We start from the raw sequence: 26808 nt of genomic DNA, 5'->3' as shown, positions 1-26808 counted from the left end.
AAAGTTCACGTTCAGGCCTAATTCAGTCAAAACTTGACCTTTTCAACTGTTTTGAGTGAAAACTTGACATTCAGGCCTCTTTCACTGAAAACTTGTCCTTTCCTCCTGTTTTGAATGAAAGCTTCACTTTCGGCCCTCGTTCAGTCTCAAACTGCATATTTGACCTGTTTTGAGTCAAACCGTGAGTTTGGAGCGGATTTGAATGAAAAGTTCACGTTCAGGCCTAATTCAGTCAAAACTTGACCTTTTCAACTGTTTTGAGTGAAAACTTGACATTCAGGCCTCTTTCACTGAAAACTTGTCCTTTCCTCCTGTTTTGAATGAAAGCTTCACTTTCGGCCCTCGTTCAGTATCAAACTGCATATTTGACCTGTTTTGAGTCAAACCGTGAGTTTGGAGCGGATTTGAATGAAAAGTTCACGTTCAGGCCTAATTCAGTCAAAACTTGACCTTTTCAACTGTTTTGAGTGAAAACTTGACATTCAGGCCTCTTTCACTGAAAACTTGTCCTTTCCTCCTGTTTTGAATGAAAGCTTCACTTTCGGCCCTCGTTCAGTCTCAAACTGCATATTTGACCTGTTTTGAGTCAAACCGTGAGTTTGGAGCGGATTTGAATGAAAAGTTCACGTTCAGGCCTAATTCAGTCAAAACTTGACCTTTTCAACTGTTTTGAGTGAAAACTTGACATTCAGGCCTCTTTCACTGAAAACTTGTCCTTTCCTCCTGTTTTGAATGAAAGCTTCACTTTCGGCCCTCGTTCAGTCTCAAACTGCATATTTGACCTGTTTTGAGTCAAACCGTGAGTTTGGAGCTGTTTTGAGTGAAAACTTGACATTCAGGCCTCTTTCACTGAAAACTTGTCCTTTCCTCCTGTTTTGAATGAAAGCTTCACTTTCGGCCCTCGTTCAGTCTCAAACTGCATATTTGACCTGTTTTGAGTCAAACCGTGAGTTTGGAGCTGTTTTGAGTGAAAACTTGACATTCAGGCCTCTTTCACTGAAAACTTGTCCTTTCCTCCTGTTTTGAATGAAAGCTTCACTTTCGGCCCTCGTTCAGTCTCAAACTGCATATTTGACCTGTTTTGAGTCAAACCGTGAGTTTGGAGCGGATTTGAATGAAAAGTTCACGTTCAGGCCTAATTCAGTCAAAACTTGACCTTTTCAACTGTTTCGAGTGAAAACTTGACATTCAGGCCTCTTTCACTGAAAACTTGTCCTTTCCTCCTGTTTTGAATGAAAGCTTCACTTTCGGCCCTCGTTCAGTCTCAAACTGCATATTTGACCTGTTTTGAGTCAAACCGTGAGTTTGGAGCTGTTTTGAGTGAAAACTTGACATTCAGGCCTCTTTCACTGAAAACTTGTCCTTTCCTCCTATTTTGAATGAAAGCTTCACTTTCGGCCCTCGGTTCAGTCTCAAACTGCATATTTGACCTGTTTTGAGTCAAACCGTGAGTTTGGAGCGGATTTGAATGAAAAGTTCACGTTCAGGCCTATTTCAGTCAAAACTTGTCCTTTCCTCCTGTTTTGAATGAAAGCTTCACTTTCGGCCCTCGTTCAGTCTCAAACTGCATATTTGACCTGTTTTGAGTCAAACCGTGAGTTTGGAGCGGATTTGAATGAAAAGTTCACGTTCAGGCCTAATTCAGTCAAAACTTGACCTTTTCAACTGTTTTGAGTGAAAACTTGACATTCAGGCCTCTTTCACTGAAAACTTGTCCTTTCCTCCTGTTTTGAATGAAAGCTTCACTTTCGGCCCTCGTTCAGTATCAAACTGCATATTTGACCTGTTTTGAGTCAAACCGTGAGTTTGGAGCGGATTTGAATGAAAAGTTCACGTTCAGGCCTAATTCAGTCAAAACTTGACCTTTTCAACTGTTTTGAGTGAAAACTTGACATTCAGGCCTCTTTCACTGAAAACTTGTCCTTTCCTCCTGTTTTGAATGAAAGCTTCACTTTCGGCCCTCGTTCAGTCTCAAACTGCATATTTGACCTGTTTTGAGTCAAACCGTGAGTTTGGAGCGGATTTGAATGAAAAGTTCACGTTCAGGCCTAATTCAGTCAAAACTTGACCTTTTCAACTGTTTTGAGTGAAAACTTGACATTCAGGCCTCTTTCACTGAAAACTTGTCCTTTCCTCCTGTTTTGAATGAAAGCTTCACTTTCGGCCCTCGTTCAGTCTCAAACTGCATATTTGACCTGTTTTGAGTCAAACCGTGAGTTTGGAGCGGATTTGAATGAAAAGTTCACGTTCAGGCCTAATTCAGTCAAAACTTGACCTTTTCAACTGTTTTGAGTGAAAACTTGACATTCAGGCCTCTTTCACTGAAAACTTGTCCTTTCCTCCTGTTTTGAATGAAAGCTTCACTTTCGGCCCTCGTTCAGTCTCAAACTGCATATTTGACCTGTTTTGAGTCAAACCGTGAGTTTGGAGCTGTTTTGAGTGAAAACTTGACATTCAGGCCTCTTTCACTGAAAACTTGTCCTTTCCTCCTGTTTTGAATGAAAGCTTCACTTTCGGCCCTCGTTCAGTCTCAAACTGCATATTTGACCTGTTTTGAGTCAAACCGTGAGTTTGGAGCGGATTTGAATGAAAAGTTCACGTTCAGGCCTAATTCAGTCAAAACTTGACCTTTTCAACTGTTTTGAGTGAAAACTTGACATTCAGGCCTCTTTCACTGAAAACTTGTCCTTTCCTCCTGTTTTGAATGAAAGCTTCACTTTCGGCCCTCGTTCAGTCTCAAACTGCATATTTGACCTGTTTTGAGTCAAACCGTGAGTTTGGAGCGGATTTGAATGAAAAGTTCACGTTCAGGCCTAATTCAGTCAAAACTTGTCCTTTCCTCCTGTTTTGAATGAAAGCTTCACTTTCGGCCCTCGTTCAGTCTCAAACTGCATATTTGACCTGTTTTGAGTCAAACCATGAGTTTGGAGCTGTTTTGAGTGAAAACTTGACATTCAGGCCTCTTTCACTGAAAACTTGTCCTTTCCTCCTGTTTTGAATGAAAGCTTCACTTTCGGCCCTCGTTCAGTCTCAAACTGCATATTTCACCTAATTTCAATGAAAGCTTCACTTTCGGCCCTCGTTCAGTCTCAAACTGCATATTTGACCTGTTTTGAGTCAAACCGTGTCTTTGGAGCTGATTTGAATGAAAACTGCACGTTCAGGCTGTCGTGGGAATTTCAGGAAAAACAGAAGACTGGCAACAAGGGAGTAGTTCTTGTGGTTTTATTCACGTCTGCAGACGGACGGTTCCGACAGCAACTCAATTGTCCCTGCCCGGCTGACCGTACTGCATCTCAGAGTGGTCTGCTTTTATACAGCATGTACAGCGAAGAATGTGAACACTTGTAAGACATACGTCACTCTCTTTGACAGTCATCACCTTGTAAGGATCAAGTCCCCAATCAATGATAATTATAGACAGCTGAAAATGCACAACTGAGAACACGTAGAGAAGTCTATGGTCCCTTGCTAGGGTCAAAGGGCACCACAGCAAATACCTGTGACCTAAAATAAACTCTTCAGGGTGAGGAAGGGATATGTTGTATTTTCCCACTACACTCCACCCTTTTGAGCATTCAATACTCACAACAGCCAAAATACAACACCAAACAAGTTAAAACCTAACCTAAACATAATCATGCTATAATATGAATAATTGAGATCTCAGCACATAAAATAAGACATGTCTAAACATCCAATAGTCAAGTAGTCAAATAGTCAAGTCATCAAATAGTCTCCGTTTCGGAAAAGGGTGGAACCCATCCTGATGTTGGAAACACATCATCGTCATATAGCATCTTTAACTGAACATATTGTTGAAGGTGGCCTCCTACAACACTATCAACCCATTTATGTAACAATGCTTTCATACAAGTCAAAAGGCATGTGCAGAAACAAAGACATATACCCAAAATAAACAAAACCGGTATCAACAATTGGACCATCATTACACCCCATGGACCCAATTTGTCATTCAACCACATACTAAAACTATATCCTGCAGATTTAGATGGTCCATAGGCATCCCTAATTTGCTGTAAAGCTTCTATAACATTAGTGATATTATCTGAATTGTCAGGAATCAAAGTTACGCATGCTTCCCCTGTTAAATTCAGAGTTAAACATAGTCCCCCAGTTTTTGCCATGAGAAAGTCCAATGCCATCTCATGTTTTAGTAACGTAAGTCTATGTGATTTATCATTAGCTGACAAAAATTCAAATCCTTTAATAGTTTCATTTGCAAATGCTGACATCGTATAAGTAATGTTGTCAATATGATCTGCAAGAAAAGTTACACCATACCATGGAAGAAGCCCAAGACCCCATTTCTCACCAAGAGAAATGCGCCAATGGTATGCCTGTATGGTGTGAAACTGAGCCATGTCACGTTTCTGTCGACCTAAAAAACTTTTTGCCTCTCAACATTAGAACATTATGCACTTTCAACTTTATCAAGTAGCAACACCCATTTCACTTAGTTGGTAACATCTCATAGGTGTTATTACCACATTGCCAATAATTAGAATACAGAAACCCAATACCAAGTTCCACATGATACCTAAGACTATTATTTGCAATAACGTGTGTGTCCCCAATTGTCATTGTAATATTCTGATCAACCGTATTATCTACTGCTAATGACATTCCTCCTTGTGCATACATCTGGAGTATCATCTGGCCTGTTACATTTGTGTGGCATTGTGATTGTCCCATGTATTGTCCAGTACCGTTGTGACATACACATATGAGATTGTCCAATGCTGTTATTCGTGTCGGCGCTTCCACTGGTGTTACATTTACCAAGTTGAAAAATGGTTGTGGACCAAGACTTTCTTCACAAAGCATGTCCCAACACAAACAAGATTTCTCCGGTGGGTTATTGAGGTATGTTGCATTCAAATATGCCTTTGCAAATAGCCTGCAACCATCTTTAGACAACCCCCATTGGCATCGTCCTTTAGGCTTCTTGATGTTGACATGTCCTGTGAATTCAACTGCTTCCCGAGTGCAGCCTTCATCTTCTGCCGTCAAGTTGAATAACGGATTCCACTGTCTCAGGGGCTGGTACAGCACTAACATAGGCCCTGTACCTGGTGCCCCTCTGCTCAGAAATTCTAAGAATGACCACCAAGAATTGTGTTGGATTGGATTGTCATCTTTCAGACCATCAGCATCAAAACCCCATGGTTTCCATTGGGTATGGTCAAACAATTCTCTCTTACGATGATGGAGCCCAGTCGTCGTGTACTCATCATCCTCTGGTGTGAACAATGATGGTCTCTCTTCATTGTTCCAACCCCCACAGAATTGGAAGCCCTGTTATCACGCTGATGAGCACTAAACGATAAAGTCCCCTACCTGGGCCGCACCCAAGTCGTCCAAACGGATGCCAGGGTGTAGACGACACTTCTTCTCCGCACCTGGTTACAGATAACAAACGCCTGCCTGAGGTTGTACTGATGAATGGTCGCCTCGTAGATTCGGTATCTTCTTACAATGACTTGCATGTATCCAAGTAACCCTCTCTGCAACCTTCACTGCTGATGCTATCGTCAAGAGCACCTGGTATGGTCCTAACATTTGGGAGATTGCCAACCCTTCCTCTTGAAGTTCTTTACCACAATCCCATCACCGAATTTCAGGCTATGTAGTTGTCCTTCAGCCTCCTGTCCTTCAGCCTCCTGTAGCAAAGCATCTTTCACCTGTCTGTGAATATCACAAAACACAGTAGAAAGAGCAGCACAATAACGCAACCTTTCATCTTCACAAGTTTCTGTAAATGGTAATTGTCGTCTCTGTGGTCCTATCCCAGTATGCAACGGTCTTCCAAACAATATTTCATACGGGCTGAAACCATATTTATTTCTCACTCTTCCTCTCATATACATCAACACCAAAGGTAAAGCTTTTATCCAAGTCAATCCTGTTTCTTCACAACACTTTACCAGTTTATTCTTCAATGTACCATTTTCTCTTTCAACTGCTCCACCACTTGCAGGATGGTAAGCACAATGTGTTTTCATATTAATACCCAAATATTCACCTACTATCTTCAAAGCATTATTGACGAAATGTGCTCCATTATCACTACTAATTTTCCTTGGAATTCCCCATCTTGGAATAATTTCTCTCGCCAAACTTCTAGCCACAGTACTCGCATCTGCCTTGGACGCTGGAAATGCTTCTACCCATTTACTAAACATGTCCACAATCACAAGACAATATTTCTTCCCTTCACTTAATGTTAACTCAATAAAATCCATCTGTAAATGGTCAAAAGGCATCTCTGGTGGTGGGTGTGCACTCATAGGCATTTGCTGACCTCTCCCTGCATTATATACAGCACAGACAAGACACTTTTAACAATAATTTTGTGCATATACTGAAAATCCCTTTGCAAACCAATATCTGTTTATGTCTGCCTGCATCTGCCCCTTTGACGCATGGTCCAAGCCATGCGACAACTTAGCATAAACAGGATACAGATACTTAGGCAAACACGGTTTACCATCAGGTCCAAACCAAACGCCATCCTGAACATAAGCCTGTAATTTCTTCCACAAGGCCCGTTCCTCCTTCGTCGCTCTTTCCTGTAATTCACACAAATCAGCTGTAACTGTTAACCCAACGTCCTGAGGAACAGTAACAAGTTGTGATATAGCAAGAGATGATCGCGCTGCCCTCTTTGCTGCCGCATCTGCTTTGGCATTTCCCTGTGAAATAGGATCAACGTTATTAGAATGAGCATCACATTTACAAATAGCAACCTGTTTAGGTAACAGAAAAGTTCCAACTCAGCATTGGGAAGAGGCGTATCCTGAAGGTCTGGTCTAGAAGAACAAATTCCATTTATTACTACAACACAATCATATGGTTCTCCCTCTTCTGCTGTAGGAAGAAGAATAACAGGGTTAAGACTGTACAACGTTCATTGTAGTGTTAGTCATATCAAGCAAACAGTATGGTATCTCAACCATCTCGCTGTCGACAAATGAGCCGTCTTCTGTTCCAACAGAATGATGGAAACTGCATGTGGTACTGGAAGGGTTAAGTCTTGATAACCAATTAAATCTTGTGATGCAAGTACAGCCTTTTCTGCAGCTGCCACTGCCTTCGTTTACCTCCATGTTCCTGTAACAAAACTGATGTCATATAACCATTATTTTCGTCAACCATCTGTGTAAATGGCTTTGTCATGTCCGACAGTCCCAAAGTCGTTGCAGTCTGTAAAGCCACTTCAAGTTTACAAAAGCTTCTACAGCGTCGTCAGTCCAAGTCATTTTTATTTTTTATTTTTTTTGTGCGCAGTCAGGCCTTTACCATGTATCATTGTTGAAAGTGGATCCTCCATTTCCGCATAATTAGGTATCCACTGTCAACAATATGACATCATTCCTAGAAAAGACAAAAGTTGTTTTTTCGTCAATGGTTTTGGAATATTTTGAATAGCAGCTACACGCTTGGGAGAAAGGGATTTGCCCTCTGCTGTGATCACATGTCCCAAAAAAAAATCACCTGTGATTGAACCCATTGTAATTTATTGAAACTCACCTTGTGACCATTATCTGCTAAATGTTGCAACAACAATTCTGTATCTGTTTCACAAGCTTGTTTTGTTGGTAAACAAATCATCAAATCATCGACATACTGTAATAACGCACTTCCACCGCGTAATATCAGTCTCTCCAAATTCTCTTTTAGTGCCGCATTATAAATTGCAGGACTTTCACAAAATCCCATAGGTAATTGCGTCCAAGTCCAAGTTTTACCTTTAAATGAAAATACAAACCAATATTGTGAGTCTTTATGCACCGGAACACTAAAGAATGCATTTGCCAAATCAACAACTGAAAACCATGTACTTTCTGGTGGAACTTGCGATAAAATAGTATGTGGATTCGGCACGTTTGGTACTCGTGCATGCACTGCTGAATTTACTGCCTGCAGGTCTTGTACAAATCTCCATTCCTCCGGCTGGCCAGCATCTCTAACCTTCCTGATTGGAAAGATGCGTACGCACTGGCGAAGTTTCACATGGAACAATAATTTTAGCTTTTAACAGTGACTCAAACCCCGGTGTTATTCCTTGCACTGCTTCTTGTTTTAATGGATATTGTTCCTTATAGGGGTGAAAACAGGATTTTGGCATCACCTCCACGGGAACCATTCCTTTAATTAATCCCACATCGTACTTACTTTTAGCCCAAAGAGTATGTGGAATTCCTGCAAACTCAGGTGAATCTGGGGTATAACCCGTTTGCACAAAGATGTCAATTTCCTCTTTGGCCAATATTCTAACGCTCCTTTGAGCATTACAACACATCGACAAACGACACTTATACACATTAAGACTTGTATTATAATACCCTCTTTCCTTTATCTCTCGCCACCGGTGGTCTTTCTTCCACGGACTCATCCACGGCCCAGTTTCACTCCCCTTTCGCATCATTGAGTTTTTCCTACTAAAATATGCGGACTTGAGTCATGAACCTGTATAAACCTTCTTTACACTTCCTTTTACAATATTACATTTGTAGCACACACATCCTTATTTCCAATCTACCCAATCTGTTGTCAAAACATCCGTCTCTTCCCCTTCTTCAAACCATACCGACTCATACTCAAAATCTGGTCCTAATGAAACATATGCCATGCAGTAAAATTCAGGATCTTTCTCAATCTGTATGTGCTTGTTAACCTGTTGTAACAAATGTCTATTTGTAAAAACTGACCCCCTAGGGACAAACTTCCACTGATACACATATAGCCATGCCTTTAACTGACACTGTACTAATTGCAGATCTTCTTTTTTGTCCAAGAAGTTCCACCCCTGCTTCACTAGCAGCCAAAGTGAGTCCCAGTGCACACATAAGGTCACGTCCTAATAAATTTATTGGACAACAGGATGAAAGAAGAAATGAATGTTCAAAAGTACCATGTATTTCATCTTCAACTTTTAATGGAACTGTGTATTCTTCTTTCACGGTATTCCCAGTTACTCCCACAGCTTTCATAATTTTCCCATTCATTTTTGGTTTTGACCTTAATTCTTTTTCCATTATTACCGACTCTGTTGCCCCTAAATCTACCAAAAAGGAGATTTGTTGGTCTGCGACCTTTAGTTTTAGCATAGGCATCACTTTGTATGCATCATGTGTCAACATAACGTATGTCCCTTGTGCATTACTCAAACATTTTTGTTCTCTAAATTTAGGTGTTAGTGTTTGTGTAATGGTGTTCTCACGTGTCTGCAGATCGGTGCTTGTCCCCGGCTCCACCACCAGTCAGTCGGAACCCCCATATCTCATTTGTCGATGAGGACAGTCTTTGATGCAGTGATCAAATGCTCCACAATTGTAGCAGCCACCACTGCGTCCTCCTTGGACAAGTCTGTCACTGACATCTTTCTTCTTATCTGTCCGCTTCTGTTTCTCTTTTATCATCTTTTTATTTTTTTATTTTTTTATTTCTTTATTTTATTATTATTATTTTTCTATTTATTTTTTCCAGCGTGGGCAGCATATTTCTCCACCTCTAGTAGTCTTGCGGTCTCGTGGCCAACACAATGTCTCTTAACATGTTCTTGAATATCAGGGAGCAAGCCTTGAATGAATCTGTCTCTTAGGTGTGCTTCCCATGGGCTTTAGTTAATTGGGTCAAATAATCAACCACTGATTCATCAGGTAGTTGTTTGCAAGCTGCAATCTTCCCCAAGTCCATCCTGCGCTTGAATTTTGCTTCTTTTCTGTCCATCAGAGTCTCACCACTCACTCTGTACTGACTTCCATGAGTCCAGTTATAATGGATGTCAGCTATGGGCCATCCTGGTTCAACAAGGCTCCACTTCAAACCCATCTGGATTCCCAACAAACGCTTGATTTCGTTTGTGGTCGGACGGAACTGTCCAATCAGTTGTAGAAGTTGGTTGCATATTCTTCTCCTCCAACCTCATTCACGTGGGGGAGACCTTGTGCCACCTCCTTTATGTCAGACACAGTCCATGGTCTGTACACATCTTGTATGCCCCCATAGCCATTCGCCACTTCTACCAATGGAAACTGTAGGGTGCTGTCGTGAGCGAGTTGAACTGTCTGCTCTCTTCCTTCTGTATGCTGCCGATATCGCCGTATGCTGTTAATACTGTCTTGAATTTCTTGCAGTATTTGGCTGGTGTCGATGCTCTGACCTCCAACCTCAGGAGTTCTAGTCTGCTGTAGCTCACTGCCACCAGCTGTTATTGTCACTGATCTTGGACTCAGTGTTTATACACTGGGGGTGGTAGCACTGAAGACATAGAGAAGGAAGGTTGTGCCGATGGTGATGAAGGGGACGCTGGATACAAATCTGGATTGGCCATTGCCGGACTGGAGGGAATCTCACGTGAGGAACCTGTACTTGGTGTTGAGGCTTCTTGCTGGTGGTGTCTCATAAGTCTGGGGCCCATTGGTGGAGCCGAGTCCAAGTCTGCATCTGTATATTTAAGACACTGCACAGATTGATTAGTTTTTTCTAGCCCTGCCTGAGTTTTCCTTTCCCTATGTTTAGCTTCATCCAACCATTTTTCATATGCCTTCCATTCTGGTTTAAAGGGTATATACTTTCTTTTTTGTTGTTTTGACATTGCATTATACTTTAATTCATCTATCGTTTCCTTGTCTTTTAACTTTCTTTTGAGCTCTCTGAGCTCTTTTATGCTGAAGCTGCCTCCAGCAGGGAACCCACATTCTGTAACCCATACCCACAGCTGAACACAACTCTCAGTCCCATAATTTCTCAACATGTACATCACATTGGGGGCGCCTCTATTAGGCTCTGGCACCTGGATAGGCTCGCGCAGTACTGTCTCTTTACTTTTACTGGTACCCATTTCAGGCGATTCTCTAGCGGTCCCGGACCTGCCCTAGTAACCCGTCGGTTATACAGAACCCCTCTTATTTCCGACCCTGATCTCTTCTCCCGAACCAGCCTATATTTGCTCGCAATTCTGGGAGTCACAGTGGAATTTCTTACCAGAAGAACATCTCTCTCGAACCTTCCCTCTATTTTTCCACCTCGATTCCTGCCGTGAGCCGACCCCGGCTCAGACCTGCCAGGTCCCACGTCTCTACCCTGGTTTTCTGGGGAGGTTTTTAGGGGTGCACTCTTCCTTGCAGTACTGAGCCAGCTGTCGTCTCACGCCCAAGGAATCCCACTTCTGACACCAAAATTGTCGTGTGAATTTCAGGAAAAACAGAAGACTGGCAACAAGGGAGTAGTTCTTGTGGTTTTATTCACGTCTGCAGACGGACGGTTCCGACAGCAACTCAATTGTCCCTGCCCGGCTGAACGTACTGCATCTCAGAGTGGTCTGCTTTTATACAGCATGTACAGCGAAGAATGTGAACACTTGTAAGACATACGTCACTCTCTTTGACAGTCATCACCTTGTAAGGATCAAGTCACCAATCAATGATAATTATAGACAGCTGAAAATGCACCACTGAGAACACGTAGAGAAGTCTATGGTCCCTTGCTAGGGTCAAAGGGCACCACAGCAAATACCTGTGACCTAAAATAAACTCTTCAGGGTGAGGAAGGGATATGTTGTATTTTCCCACTACACAGGCCTCTTTCAGTCAAAACTTGACCTTTCCTGCTGTTTTGAGTGGAAACTTGACTTTCAGGCCTCTTTCACTGAAAACTTGTCCTTTCCTCCTGTTTTGAATGAAAGCTTCACTTTCGGCCCTCGTTCAGTCTCAAACTGCATATTTCACCTGATTTCAATGAAAGCTTCACTTTCGGCCCTCGTTCAGTCTCAAACTGCATATTTCACCTGATTTCAATGAAAGCTTCACTTTCGGCCCTCTTTCAGTCATAAACTGCGGATTTCACCTGTTTTGAGTCAAACCGTGACTTTGGAGCTGTTTTGAATGAAAACTTCATGTTCGGGCCTCTTTCAGTCAAAACTTGACCTTTCCTGCTGTTTTGAGTGAAAACTTGACTTTCAGGGCTCTTTCACTGAAAATTTGACTTCCAATTCAATTCAATTCAATTCAATTTTATTTATATAGCGCCAAATCACAACAAAGTCATCTCATGACACTTTACAAAATAGAGCCGGTCTAGACCGACTCTTTATAATGTTATTACAGAGACCCAACAGTTCCCACAGTTCCCACCATGAGCAAGCACTTTGGCGACAGTGGCAAGGAAAAACTTCCTTTTAAGAGGCAGAAACCTTGAGCAGAACCAGACTCTAGGTGGGCGGTCATCTGCTTTGACCGGTTGGGTTTTAGGGAGAGAGAGAGAGAGAGAGAGAGAGAGAGAGAGAGACAGAGACAGAGAGATAGACATAGAGACACAGATAGACAGACAGACAGACAGACAGACAGATAGGTAGGCAAAGATGTATGGCAGCACTAACAGTAGAAATAGCTGTAATATTAGCTGAGATTAATAATAGGAGCTTTAATAGTGACAGAACTACGACTAAACATAATAACTGTAGTGATGAGAGTCAGGCAGGCCCATGGCGGCAGCAGCACCCAGGCGTACCAGGACCACGATCCACAGCGACCTACGAGTCGACAAAGCACAAAGAAACTCCGGGGAAGAAATAAAGTTAGTAACATGCATTGGACTGTGATGAATGTGCAAAGATGAAGAGGGAGAGGAGGAAAGCTCAGTGCATCATGGGAAGTCCCCCGGCAGGGTAGGCCTATAGCAGCATAACTAGGGGGCTGGTCCAGGCAGGCCTGAGCCAGCCCTTAACTATAAGCGTTATCAAAAAGCAAAGTTTTAAGCCTACTCTTAAAAGTAGAGAGTGTGTCTGCCTCCCGGACCCAAACTGGGAGCCGATTCCACAGGAGAGGAGCTTGATAGCTGAAGGCTCTGGCTCCTGTTCTGTTTTTGGAGACTCTAGGAACCATAAGCAGCCCTGCATTCTGGGAGCGGAGTGCTCTAGTGGGGTAATAAGGTACTATGAGCTCTTTAAGATATGATGGTGCCTGACCAGTAAGAGCTTTGTAGGTGAGGAGAAGGATTTTAAACTCTATTCTAGATTTTACAGGGAGCCAGTGCAGAGAAGCTAATACAGGAGAAATATGATCTCTTTTCCTGGTTCCTGTCAGTACACGTGCTGCAGCATTCTGGATCAGCTGGAGAGTCCTCAGGGACTTATTGGGACAGCCTGATAATAAGGAATTGCAATAATCCAGCCTAGACGTGACAAATGCATGGACTAATTTTTCTGCATCTGTTTGAGACAGGATCTTCCTGATTTTTGCAATATTACGGAGGTGAAAAAAGGCAGTCCGTGAAGTTTGTTTTACGTGGGAGTTAAAGGACATGTCCTGATCAAAGACAACTCCGAGATTCCTCACGGTGGCGCTGGGGGCCAGGACAATGCCATCTAGGGTAACAATATCCTTAGATATTGTATTTCTGAGGTGTTCAGGGCCAAGAACAATAACTTCTGTCTTGTCTGAGTTCAACATCAGATAATTACAGGTCATCCAGGTCTTTATGTCCTTAAGTTTTGACTTTCAGGCCTCTTTCACTGAAAACTTGTCCTTTCCTCCCGTTTTGAATGAAAGCTTCACTTTCGCCCCTCTTTCAGTCATAAACTGCGGATTTCACCTGTTTTGAGTCAAACCGTGACTTTGGAGCTGTTTTGAATGAAAACTTCACGTTCGGGCCTCTTTCAGTCAAAACTTGACCTTTCCTGCTGTTTTGAGTGAAAACTTGACTTTCAGGGCTCTTTCACTGAAAGTTTCACTTTCAGGCCTCTTTCACTGAAAACTTGTCCTTTCCTCCTGTTTTGAATGAAAGCTTCACTTTCGCCCCTCTTTCAGTCATAAACTGCGTATTACACCTGTTTTGAGTCAAACCGTGACTTTGGAGCTGATTTGAATGAAAACTTCACGTTCAGGCCTCTTTCAGTCAAAACTTGACCTTTCCTACTGTTTTGAGTGGAAACTTGACTTTCAGGCCTCTTTCACTGAAAACTTGACTTTCAGGCCTCTTTCACTGAAAACTTGTCCTTTCCTCCTGTTTTGAATGAAAGCTTCACTTTCGCCCCTCTTTCAGTCATAAACTGCGTATTACACCTGTTTTGAGTCAAACCGTGACTTTGGAGCTGATTTGAATGAAAACTTCACGTTCAGGCCTCTTTCAGTCAAAACTTGACCTTTCCTGCTGTTTTGAGTGGAAACTTGACTTTCAGGCCTCTTTCACTGAAAACTTGTCTTATCCTCCTGTTTTGAATGAAAGCTTCACTTTCGCCCCTCTTTCAGTCATAAACTGCTTATTACACCTGTTTTGAGTCATCCCGTGACTGTGAAGCTGATTTAAATGAAAACTTCACGTTCAGGCCTAATTCAGTCATAAACTGCGTATTACACCTGTTTTGAGTCAAACCGTCACTTTGGAGTTGATTTGAATGAAAACTTGACTTTCAGGACTCTTTCACTGAAAACTTGACCTTTCCTCCTGTTTTGAATGAAAACTTGACTTTCAGGCCTCTTTCACTGAAAACTTGTCCTTTCCTCCTGTTTTGAATGAAAGGGTTAGGGCAGTCAGATCATTTTCTTGTACCCAATGTGGCAAGATTCCCTGTTTTGACTTTACTGCCAAATTTTACTATGGCCAAGATTCCTTAACGTGGAATCATCGTTTTGGAATAGAAATGTCCACCAGGTGGCGCCAACAGAAGGTTGCTGTTAGAGTTAGAGATTTGGATTCACCGTATGGAAATAAATCACCATTTCTCAGGTTTACAGAGAATGGTCCAAAAAAGAGAAAATATCCAGTGAGCGGTAGTTCTCTGGGCGAAAATGCCTTGTTGATGCCAAAGGTCAGAGGAGAATGGCCTCCAGGACCCTGAGGAGAGCAGGGAAGATCGCTGCCGACCCCTCCCACCCTATCTGTTTGACCCCCTCCCCGCAGGAGGCTGCAGTCCATCAGGACCACTGCCCCCCACAAGTTATACGTTATATTAACGTACACTGCCCTTGCCCCCCTGCGTTACATTAACGCACCCTCTCCCTACTGGACACTTTATTTGGTCACTGCACTGTTTGTTATTTATTTTATCTTATTCTTTTACCTTTATATTTTTACATTCTTACATATTTGTTGTCAGTGTAACGCCCCTAGAAAGGGGAAACATAGACGCAATATATTATGAATGCATAATCAAATAACTTCTCTGCACATGTCACAAAACATTCCTTCTGTTCAACACGAAATAACATACAAAATATTTAAATCACAAATACATAGGCCTATATGTCATTTTCAACTGTACAGCATAATACACACAGCATAATATACAAATATTGCTGTTACTTTCACTTCTCAAACACATTGCTGTAGCCTTGACTTCTCAACTGTAACATATTTAACTACACAACATGTAAATACAATATGAACAAAGAACCAGCTTTCTAGCTTAATCTACTAGCATGTCTCTATCGCTCAGCACTACATAGCAAGCATGCTAGCCGGCACATTCCTTTGTTGTTGACATTAACAGAATTATCAAGAAAAAAACACAACAGTCTAACACACATTCCACCATCCATGGGTCCCTTACACCACATAAAATATTGCATGAGTGTTTGATAACATATTTCAACCGTTATGCTTACCTAGAAAGGGGAAACATCAACGCAAGAAACAGACACGATGTTGCTGCCTTCAAGTCATCTGTCTTACGACCGACCGGCAAGCAACACGCGCCCTCTAGTGGACGGACCCGGAAGCAGGTGTAAACAGAGACCAGATTAATCAAATCCTGACTCCACTCTAGAGCAATGGATTACCAGTAAACTGAATTTAATTTAAGTATATATGGTGAAATACAAAACAAAAGGTATGTACTAAATAAACCTATTCAAGATATTAAAATAACACCAGTGTCCTTTTTTTCTTTACATCTATTTCAATGCTCACATTACATAGTGTATATTCTTATATCCATTACATCAGCACCATCAGACCACAGCAAATTCCTTTTAATGTATGTTACTTGGCAATAAATAGTTTCTGATTCTGATTCTGAAAACTTTGCTTTTTGACAACACTTATAGTTAGGGCTATAAGTATAGTTATGCTATAGGCCTAGACTGCTGGGGGACTTCCCATGATGCACTGAACTTTCCTCCTCTCCCTCTCCATCTTTACACATTCATGTCCCTCCAATGCATGTTACTAACTTTATATCTTCCCCGGAGTTTCTTTGTGCTTTGTCGTCTCGCAGGTTCCTGTGAATCATGGTCCTGGTACGCCTGGCTGCTGCTGCCATGGGCCTGCTTTACTCTCATCGCTACAGTTATTATCCTTAGTCATAGTTCTGTTACTATTAAAGCTGTTGTTGATATTATTAATCTCAGCTGTTATTACAGCTGTAACTACTATTATCAGTCATATTTCCAGTATTATTATAATCATAGCTGCTATGGCTACTGCTAGTGCTGCCATACATCTCTGCCTGTCTGCTTGTCTGTCTGTCTGTCTGTCTGTGTCTCTACGTCTATCTCTCTCTCTGTGTCTCTTTCTGTCTGTCTACCTGTCTCTGCCCCTCCCTCTTTCTCCCTCCCTCTCGATGTCTCTCTCTCTCTCGCCCACCTAGAGTCTGGTTCTGCTCGAGGTTTCTGCCTCTTAAAAGGAAGTTTTTCCTTGCCACTGTCGCCAAAGTGCTTCTCATGGTGGGAACTGTTGGGTCTCTGTAATAACATTATAAAGAGTCGGTCTAGACCTGCTCTATTTGTAAAGTGTCATGAGATGACTTTTGTTGTGATTTGGCTGATTGCGACTTCCAGCAGGATAATGCGCCATGTCACAAAGCTCAAATCATCTAAAACTGGTTTCTTGAACATGACAATGAGTTCACTGGACTTAAATGGCCTCCACAGTAACCAGATCTCAATCCAATAGAGCACCTTTGGGATGTGGTGGAACTTGAGATTCATGGATGTGCAGCCGACGAATCTGCAGCAATTGCATGATGCTATCATGTCAATATGGACCAAAATCTCTGAGGAATGTTTCCAGCACCTTGTGGGGGGGTCCAACCCGGTACTAGCAAGGTGTACCTAATAAAGTGGCCGATGAGTATAAGTCATACACAGTGGCTGGTGTAATGATGTGGCAGTGATTCAGCAGCACTGTTCTCCTGATCTGGAATCTTCATAAAATGCAAACCTTTTTATTCCCCAGGTGAGTTGCCATCATTCATTTTGGTCAGTGATTACATCCCACTGCAGGCCTGCATACAGGAGGCCGCTCGCTGGCCAACCAGCTACTGAATACAGACACTTAATGCCTGACCAGAGAAGAAAACATTTTGGACCACTGCTACACTACAGTAAGCAGAGCATATCACACTGACCACATCATGGTCAACCTGATCCCTGCATATAGTCAGAAACTAAAACTCTGTAAACCTGTTGTGAGGACATCAAAGCAGTGAACCGGTGAACCTGTTTTCAGGACTGCTACCAAGAGTCTGGATGAGTACTTCAGCTTTTGTGAGGACTGCTTTGTACCATCATGCACCAGGGTGAGCAATAACAACAGCAAACCCTGGTTCACAGCTAAACTCAGACAGCTATGGTTGGAAAAGGAAGAATTATTTAGGAGTGGGCACAAAGAAATGCTAAGAGATGCAAAGGAGGTAAGAAAAGCTAAATGATGTACTCAGAGAGACTACAACACCAGCTCTCAGGTAACTGTGGCTCTGTCTGGAAGCGACTGAGACAGATCACCAACTGAAAGGAGGCAGCATGTGAAACTGGGGAAACTTGTCTCTGATTCTCGGGCTATCAGCACCAGATCCCTCAAACCGTCAACCACTTCACACTAGGAGTCAAATCTACTTATATTCACCTCAATCTAACTGTACTCTAATTCCCAAGATTAACTCCTTTATTCCAAGTTTACAATCCTAACTCTAATTTATTCCAAATAATCAATCCCAAATTCCAAGAATATGATCTTAACCCTAACCTTCTACCACCTTGCACTTTGTCAAAATCTACTTATACTGACCCCAATCTAATTATTCTCTAATACCAAACACTGTATCTCAAATTCCAAGTATAAGTAAGTAAGCAAATGTATTTATGTAGCACCTTTCAAGAACAAGAGTCACAAAATACATGTAAAATAATACATGTAAGATGGACATAAAAACAGACACAATAAAATACAATAGAAGAAGTGCTATCAGAAAGCAAGTCTGAAAAGATGGGTCTTTAGCTGTATCCAGCGAGTCCGAAGGTCTTATAGATAAAGGGAGAGAGTTCCGGAGTTTTGGAGCCAAAGCCTCAAAAGCTACCACCCTTAGTTTTGAGCCTGAAGCATGGGATAACTAACACACCTGATTAGAGGACCTGAGAGTCCTGCTGGAGATGAAAGGTTGTAGAAGTTCAGTGAGAAAGACCATGGAGAGCTCAGTAGGTGACAGTGAAGACCTTGAATTGGACTCAATTCAATGGGAAGCCAGTGCAATGACATCAGAATAGGAGTCATATGGGACCACTTAGAAGATTGTCTTAGAGTCTGGTCACACTGCTCTCTATGTAAAGTGTCATGAGATAACTTTTGTTATGATTTGGCGCTCTATAAATAAAATTGACTTGACTTATAAGTTTTGCAACTGCATTCTGGACAACCTGCAGGATATCCAGTGAGGCTTTGCTGAAGTATGTAAAGTGCAGTAGTCCAGACGAGAAGAAACAAATGCATGAATAATCATTTCCAACTCATTGTGTGAAACTATAGGTCTAATTCTTGAAATGTTCCTAAGATGACAAAAGTGGGAACTGATCAAACATTTAATATGGCTGTCAAGAGTCAGAGTCTGATCAAAAGCTACCACCAAGTTTCAAAACAAGCAAAAAACAGACAATTTAACAAAAGTAGAAAGATTCTAACCCTAATTTATTCCGAATACTGAATCCCAAATTCCTTGAATACAATCCTAACCCTAATTTATTCAAATGACTGAATCCCAAATTCCAAGAATATGATGCTAATCTTAACCTGCTACCACAGACCTGGCTGGGGTAAAGATAAGGACTTCAGTGTTGTCCTTATTAAGTTGAAGAAAATTGAGTGACTAAATGATGAGATGTGAGAGAGATGTGATTCTGCTGCCGAGCTACCAGCCCAACTCTCAGCCCCTGCTGCCCAGCACTCCCGAGCCTCTGCTCTGTACACAGAACATTAGTTGGCAGGTCATTCTGACCCACACAACAGTTTTGACAGGTTACAGGTTACTAAGATAGAATGTAACCCTAACTTATTCCACATACTAAATCCCAAATTCCAAGAATACGACCTAACCTTAATCTTCTACCACCTCACACTTTGTCAAAATCTGCTCATACTAACCACAATCTAATTATCGTCTAATACCAAATTCTGGATCTCAAATTTCAAGTAAACAATACTAATCCTAATTTATTCCAAATTCTGAATCCCAAATTGCAAGAATATGCAATTTTCCAAACCCTAACATATTCCACATACTGAATCCAAAATTCCAAGAATATGATCCTAACCCTAATATTCCACCACTTCACAAGATCTGCTTATACTGACCAAAATCTAATTGTACAGTACCAGTGCTCCCATTCAAGAGTAGAAAGTAGCATAATTTAGAGCTAAAAGTATGTACAAAATATAAAAATAAGAAAAAGAAAAAAAAAATATACACATTTACAGTATTTAAGTGAAAAATAGTAGAAAATATCTACAATAACAATGTATATGTATGTGTATATATACATACATATATATATATATATATATATATGTATTGCACTGAAACATTTAAAAGAATAAATAGTGAGATTGTATATGGCAGGTGAAGTAGTTCCAGATTTCCAGTCTCTTCCTGAGTGTCTGTCACTCAGAGGGAGGAGTTGAACAGTCTGATGGCCACAGGCAGGAATGATTTCCTGTGGCGCTCTGTTGTACATTTGAGAGGAATGAGTCTCCCACTGAAGGTGCTCTTGTGTCCGACCAGTACGTCATGGAGAGGATGTGAAACATTGTCCAAGCTGCGGGGCATCTTGGACAGCATCCTCTTCTCTGACACCACCATCATAGAGTCCAGCTGCACCCCCACAACGTCACTGGCCTTGCAGATCAGTTTGTTTAGTCTCTTGGAGTCTGCCACCCTCAGCCTGCTGCCCCAGCATGCAACAGCATAGAGGATAGCACTAGCCACCACAGACTTATAAAACATCCTCAGCATAGTCCGGCAGATGTTGAAGGACCTCAGCTGCCTCACAAAATAGAGACGGCTATGGCCCTTCCTGTAGAGGGCATTAGTGTTCTTTACCCAGTCCAGTTTATTATCTATGTGAATTCCCAGGTACTTGTAACCCTCTACAATGTCCACACTGACCTCCTGGATGGAAACAGGGGTCATCGGCGCCTTGGTCCTCCTCAGATCCACAGTCAGTTCCTTTGTCTTTGTCACGTTGAGCTGCAGGTGGTTCTGCTCGCACCATGTGACAAAGTTGTCCACAGCAGCCCTGTACTCCTCCTCATCACCCTTGCTGATACATCCAACTATTGCTGAGTCATCAGAAAACTTCTGAAGATGGCAGGTCTCTGTGCAGTAGCTGAAGTCCGTGGTGTAGATGGTGAAGAGGAAGGGAGAGAGGACAGTCCCCTGCGGGGCCCCGTGTTGCTGACCACTCTGTCTGACACACAGTGTTGTAAGCGCACATACTGTGGTCTGCCAGTCAGGTAGTTGACAATCGGTCTGACCTACCCAGAGGGGGGGAGGGGACAGGAGCTGTATGCATCCTTCACATTAGCATACAGCAAGTACGTACCTCACCAGACGATGAGTCGGAAGGTGGCATTTTGAAGTTGGAAGTGTGAAGTTGGAGGTCGGAAGGTGGCAGTTTGAAGTTGGAGGTCGGAAGGTGGCATATTGAAGTTGGAAGTGTGAAGTTGGACGTTGGAAGGTGGCATATTGAAGTTGGAAGTGTGGAGTTGGAGGTCGGAAGGTGGCATTTTGACGTTGGAAGTGTGAAGTTGGAGATCGGAAGGGGGCATTTTGAAGTTGGAGGTCGGAAGGTGGCATATTGAAGTTGCAAGTGTGAAGTTGGAGGTCGGAAGGTGGCATTTTGAAGTTGGAAGTGTGAAGTTGGAGGTCGGAAGGTGGCATTTTGAAGTTGGAGGTCAGAAGGTGGCATATTGAAGTTGGAAGTTTGAAGTTGGAGGTCGGAAGGTGGCATATTGAAGTTGGAGGTGTGAAGTTGGACGTTGGAAGGTGGCATTTTGAAGTTGTAAGTGTGAATTTGGATGTTGGAAGTTGGCATATTGAAGTTGGAAGTGTGAAGTTGGACGTTGGAAGGTGGCATTTTTCTGACAATTTTAAGCTGTCATGCAAAAGATTGTCTCAGCCACAGTTTCAGCTGCTGCACTTTTAGAAGTAGCACTGCAATTTCGTTGTGTAGGTGACTGTACAATGACAAGAAAGACTAATCTTATGTAATCTAATGTAGACAGTGACGTTCTATGACAGAGGTGTTTCAAGTTGCGTGTCTGCGCATGTCCAGGCACAGACCTCAAAACTCAGGAGGAGAATAGGGCCAAGACGCAGAACGCCACCAAACAAACAAAAAAACGAAAGAGCACCCCTGCTCCTGACACCACGTCAGTGAAGAGGTCCAAATCTGCCTCCAGTGCACAGGAGGAGAATAAGGCTGTGTCTGTGCTGCACACACATGGACGCGAGTGGTACGATATGTTAAAGAAAATCAAGAAACGTCTGCCACCTGCAAGTCTCTACCTAATCTAATGTAGATAGTGAGGTTCTATGACAGAGGTGCTTCAAGTTGTGTGTCTGCGCATGTCCAGGCACAGACCTCAAAACTGAGGAGGAGAATAGCGCCAAGACGCAGAACGCCACCAAACAAACAAAAAAACGAAAGAGCACCCCTGCTCCTGACACCACGTCAGTGAAGAGGTCCAAATCTGCCTCCAGTGCAGAGGAGGAGGATAATGATGTGTATGTGCTGCACACACGTGGATGCGAGCGATACGATATGTTACAGAAAATCATGGATGTCTGGAGCTGCTTTGCCAAAAAAAAACAAGAGTAGCGCAAGGAGTGGCCCCAGCCTAACCCAATCCTTCATCAGTCTGGACCCTGTCATAAAGCTGGACCAGGCCTACAAGATGTATCTTTCCAGCTGCAGGGAGCACAAAATTCCAGCAAGTACCCATTCCGCCTTCCAGGTGAAGACAAGAAAGACACTTGTGAAGACAAAGATGTAGACAATATTTGTTTTCCTAACCTAACCCAATCCTTCATCAGCGTTTTGATTATTCCCCAGCTAGAAGCAGGATGGCTTTTCTTTTTCCAGCATATAATTTATACTTCAGATAAACTCGTACAAGCTCGTGGGTGGTACCGTTGGAAAGCTCGTAGCCCAATTATAGCAGACAGATCGTGGTTCCAAGTCTCTATCACTTACTTGTCAAAAGTTATTCAAGAAAAAGAGTCGCCCATTCATATCGCATATGTAAAACATATTTCGCCGATATCTCCAGAACCGAACCTCGAACAGTCTCGGAACCAGCATCCGTCTGACATAATTCGATTACGCTGAACACACAGGATGTGTCCCCGAGTCTCTACGACCTTGCGTTCCCGAGATGCAGACAATTTCCGGTTAAAAAGTGACGTAGCTCCGGACCGGAAGCTCGTACAGAGTCGGGTACCGTTGGAACGGCCGTAGTCGATATAGGGGGGCATATCTTGGTTTCAAGTGTCTACGACCTTCCTATCGACACTTATTCTAGAATATGTCATCGTGGTTAAAACCCCTATTCCCCTGTTCAGCCAAATATGGGTGTATCGACTTGCAGTGACTTTGGCCGTAAAGGTGAGGTCTACCTGAACACTAGGACCCATGACATGTCTGTATAACAAAACAGGAAGTGACCTAAATATGTTCAAGCAGAAACACCCAACATGTAACCTCAAGAGCCTTTAATGTAGAAGACTCTGAGTTGAGCTCTAAATGGGGTCAAACTTAAACAGGAGCCTCACAAAAACACTACCATCCACAATACTGACGCCCAACTGTCGAACACCTTTGCAGGGCTACTTCCCTTCAGGGGCCACACGGATGTCCCAAACCAGTTTGGCTCAATTCAACGTCCCGCACAGATTACTGGATACCAGGGTTAGATAGATAGATATTGGCTTTGATACTGATATAGTGGGTGTGACCCAACATTTCAGTACATTCAGGTCCTGTGACCCTTCATCTCGGTATAGACCCTACTTATGAGTAAAATGGGTGTGTAAGTAGATGTTGGATCACACCCAGCATCTCAGTTTGTACTTGGAATGACCCAACATCTCAATACCCAATGCTTCTGTAAAAAACCATATTTCCTAGACTACTGGTTCTCTGCTCTTAACAAACACTGACATGATCCAAAAGAAAAGTTTCAAAGCCTTACATGGTCATACTGTATTTGATGGAAAAAACAATGTTGTGTGAAAGATCCAAATCTGTCTTAAAAATGTATTACCATTTACTATTTGAAAACGCAAGTCCATGTTTTAAATGTCCCGATTTTATTTCAACATTTAGAAGACAACTGCAAAAAAATGTGTGCTTCCTCAAATACAGTAAAACCTCAAGAACACTCTGCTCGCCCTCAACAATGTGGCTGTTGGATGTCCTTATCCTGCTTTGTGACACAGTCTTTACTCTTTGAGGAAGAAAACAATGTTTTTGTTTACAGTTTTGTGATAAATGCGCACACCCACTATCTCAAGTTTTTCAGACATTTTAAACATGTGGACTTATATTTTCAAATATTGTATGACCTCAAGAACACAGTCGGACTTCCTCGACCTGCTTGGTGACACAGTCTTTGCTCTTTGCTCTTTGATCTTATTTTCTTCTCTATTTTGAGGCACAAGGTTCCACTCGATCTCCATATGTTGCAAGTTCTCAGAAACAAGAGCAAACTCGCAATTAAGGGTCTTAAGGGTTTCTGAAGGGTTTCTCCATCCAATACAGTATGACCACAACAACACTCTGTTCATCCTCAACGAGGTGACTTTACACTTCTGTGTGAAATGCCCGCATAATCTTGAGAGATTTTAAATATGTGGAATTTTATTTTCAAAGACTAATGACTGAGTCACAAAGGAGGACAATGACATCCAACTGCCACCTCGTTGAGGACGAACATTGTTCTTGTGGTCAGACTGTATTTGATGGAGAAAATAATGTTTTTGTTTACAGTTCTGTGTCAAATGCCCACATCAAATTGAGACATTTTAAATGTGTGGCCTTTTATTTTCAAGGAACAAAGACTGTGTCACAAAGCAGGAAAGGGACATCCAACTGCTACATCGTTGAGGATGCACATAGCCCAAACTTTGTGGTGAAATATTTCCAGGTGAAGGGGGTTGGCGGGTGATGGCAGTGTGGTTGCACAAAGAATGACAGTCTTGTTTTTGTTTACAGTTTTGTGATAAATGCTCACACCCACTATCTCAAGTTTTTGACACATTTTAAACACATTTTCAAATATTGTATGACCTCAAGAACACTCTGTGTCACAAAGCAGGAAAGGGACATCAACCTGCTACATCGTTGAGGATGAACAGTCTTTTTTCCTTGAAAATAAAAGGCCGCATATTTAAAATGTTTTAATTTGATGTGAACATTTAACACAGAACTGTAAACAAAAACATTGTTTTCTTCCTCAAATATTGTACAACTTCAAGAACACTCTGTTCGGCATCAGCGATGTGGCAGTTGGACTTCCTCGACGTGCTTTGTGGCAAAGTCTTTACTCTTTGAAAATGAAACTCCACATATTTAAAATGTCTCAAGTTTATGCCTGCATTTCACATAGAACTGTTTTCTCCATCCAATGTGGCAGTTGGACTTCCTCGACCTGCTTTGTGGCGAAGTCTTTACTCTTTGAAAATGAAACTCCACATATTTAAAATGTCTCAAGTTTATGCCTGCATTTCACACAGAACTGTAAACAAAAACAGCATGACCACAAGAACACAAAGTGTGTCACAAAGCAAGTCGAGGAAGTCCAACGGCCACATCGTTGAAGACTAACAAAGTCTTTATTTTCTTTACAGCTTCCAGGTTTTAGGGATCAGGAGATGTGAAGTGGACCCTACCCTTTAAAGGATGATATCAATTATTATATATCATGCCTTCACTCAACCAGATAATGATCTTATCTTCTTCTCTATTTTGAGGCACAAGGTTCAACTCGATCTCCATATGTTGCAAGTTCTCAGAAACAAGAGCAAACTCGCAATTAAGGGTCACACCTGATTCTCCTGCGGTATAATAGTGCTTCAGAGACGAGGTGAGAACGATCCAGGGGGAACTGAAGGTAAAAATCAGGGAGGCCAAGGAGAAGTACAGGAGGAAGCTGGAGTGGAAACTCCAGCAGAACAACACCAGAGGTCTGAAGTGGAATGAGGACCATCACGGGTTACAGGCCGACCAACAACAGAGGAGCTGAAGGCAGTGTGGACCGGGCCAACGAACTGAATCTGTCAACAGATTTGACTCTGTGGGCCCTGCTCGCCCCCTCCCATGACTCTTCTGCTGTCTGCCTCCAACCTTCACCTATTCCACTCCCCCTCCTGCTCCTCACAGCCCCTCACCCCCCTGTTAGAGCTTTCCTCACACCTCGTCCCCCAGTCCCCAGGCTGACAGCACTCAACCTGACGACACCACCCCTCCCCCACCAGTCACCTCTACAATGTGCTTCACTGCCGACCATGTTAGGAGACAGCTGATGAGACTCCACTCCAGCAAGGCTGCAGGCCCTGATGGTGTCAGCCCCAGGGTGCTTAAAGCCTGTGCCCCCCAGCTATGTCTTCAACATGAGCCTGAGTCTTCAGAGGGTCCCCGTGAGGTGGAAGACGTCCTGCCTCGTGCCTGCCGAAGACGCCGCGTCCCAGTGGTTCCAAGGACTACAGTCCCGTGGCACTGACCTCCCACATCATGAAGACCCTGGAGAGATTCGTCCTGGAGCAGCTCTGGCCCTTGGTCAAGCCACACTTGGACCCCCTTCAGTTCGCCTACCAGCCCTGACTTGGAGTTGAGGATGCCATCATCTACCTGCTCAACCGCGTCTATGCCCACCTGGATAAGCCGACGAGCACTGTGAGAGTCATGTTTTTTAACTTCTTCAGTGCGTTCAACACCATACTGGGTGAGAAGCTGACGGAGATGCAGGTGGAAGCTCCCCTCGTGTCCTGGATTGTCAACTACGTGACTGGCAGACCACAGCATGTGCGCTTACAACACTGTTTGTCAGACAGAGTGGTCAGCAACACCAGGGCCCCGCAGGGGACTGTCCTCTCTCCCTTCCTCTTCACCATCTACACCACGGACTTCAGCTACTGCACAGAGACCTGCCATCTTCAGAAGTTTTCTGATGACTCAGCAATAGTTGGATGTATCAGTGAGGGTGATGAGGAGGAGTACAGGGCTGCTGTGGACAACTTTGTGGCATGGTGCGAGCAGAACCACCTGCAGCTCAACGTGACAAAGACAAAGGAACTGACTGTGGATCTGAGGAGGACCAAGGCGCCGTTGACCCCTGTTTCCATCCAGGGGGTCAGTGTGGACATTGTAGAGGATTACAAGTACCTGGGAGTCCACATTGACAATAAACTGGACTGGGTAAAGAACACTAATGCCCTCTACAGGAAGGGCCAGAGCCGTCTCATTCCTCCCAAATGTACAACAGAGCGCCACAGGAAATCATTCCTGCCTGTGG

This window comes from Enoplosus armatus, chromosome 20, assembly GCF_043641665.1.
Source record: "Enoplosus armatus isolate fEnoArm2 chromosome 20, fEnoArm2.hap1, whole genome shotgun sequence".
NCBI classification, from domain to species: domain Eukaryota; kingdom Metazoa; phylum Chordata; class Actinopteri; order Centrarchiformes; family Enoplosidae; genus Enoplosus; species Enoplosus armatus.
This window is presented reverse-complemented; position numbering follows the sequence as displayed.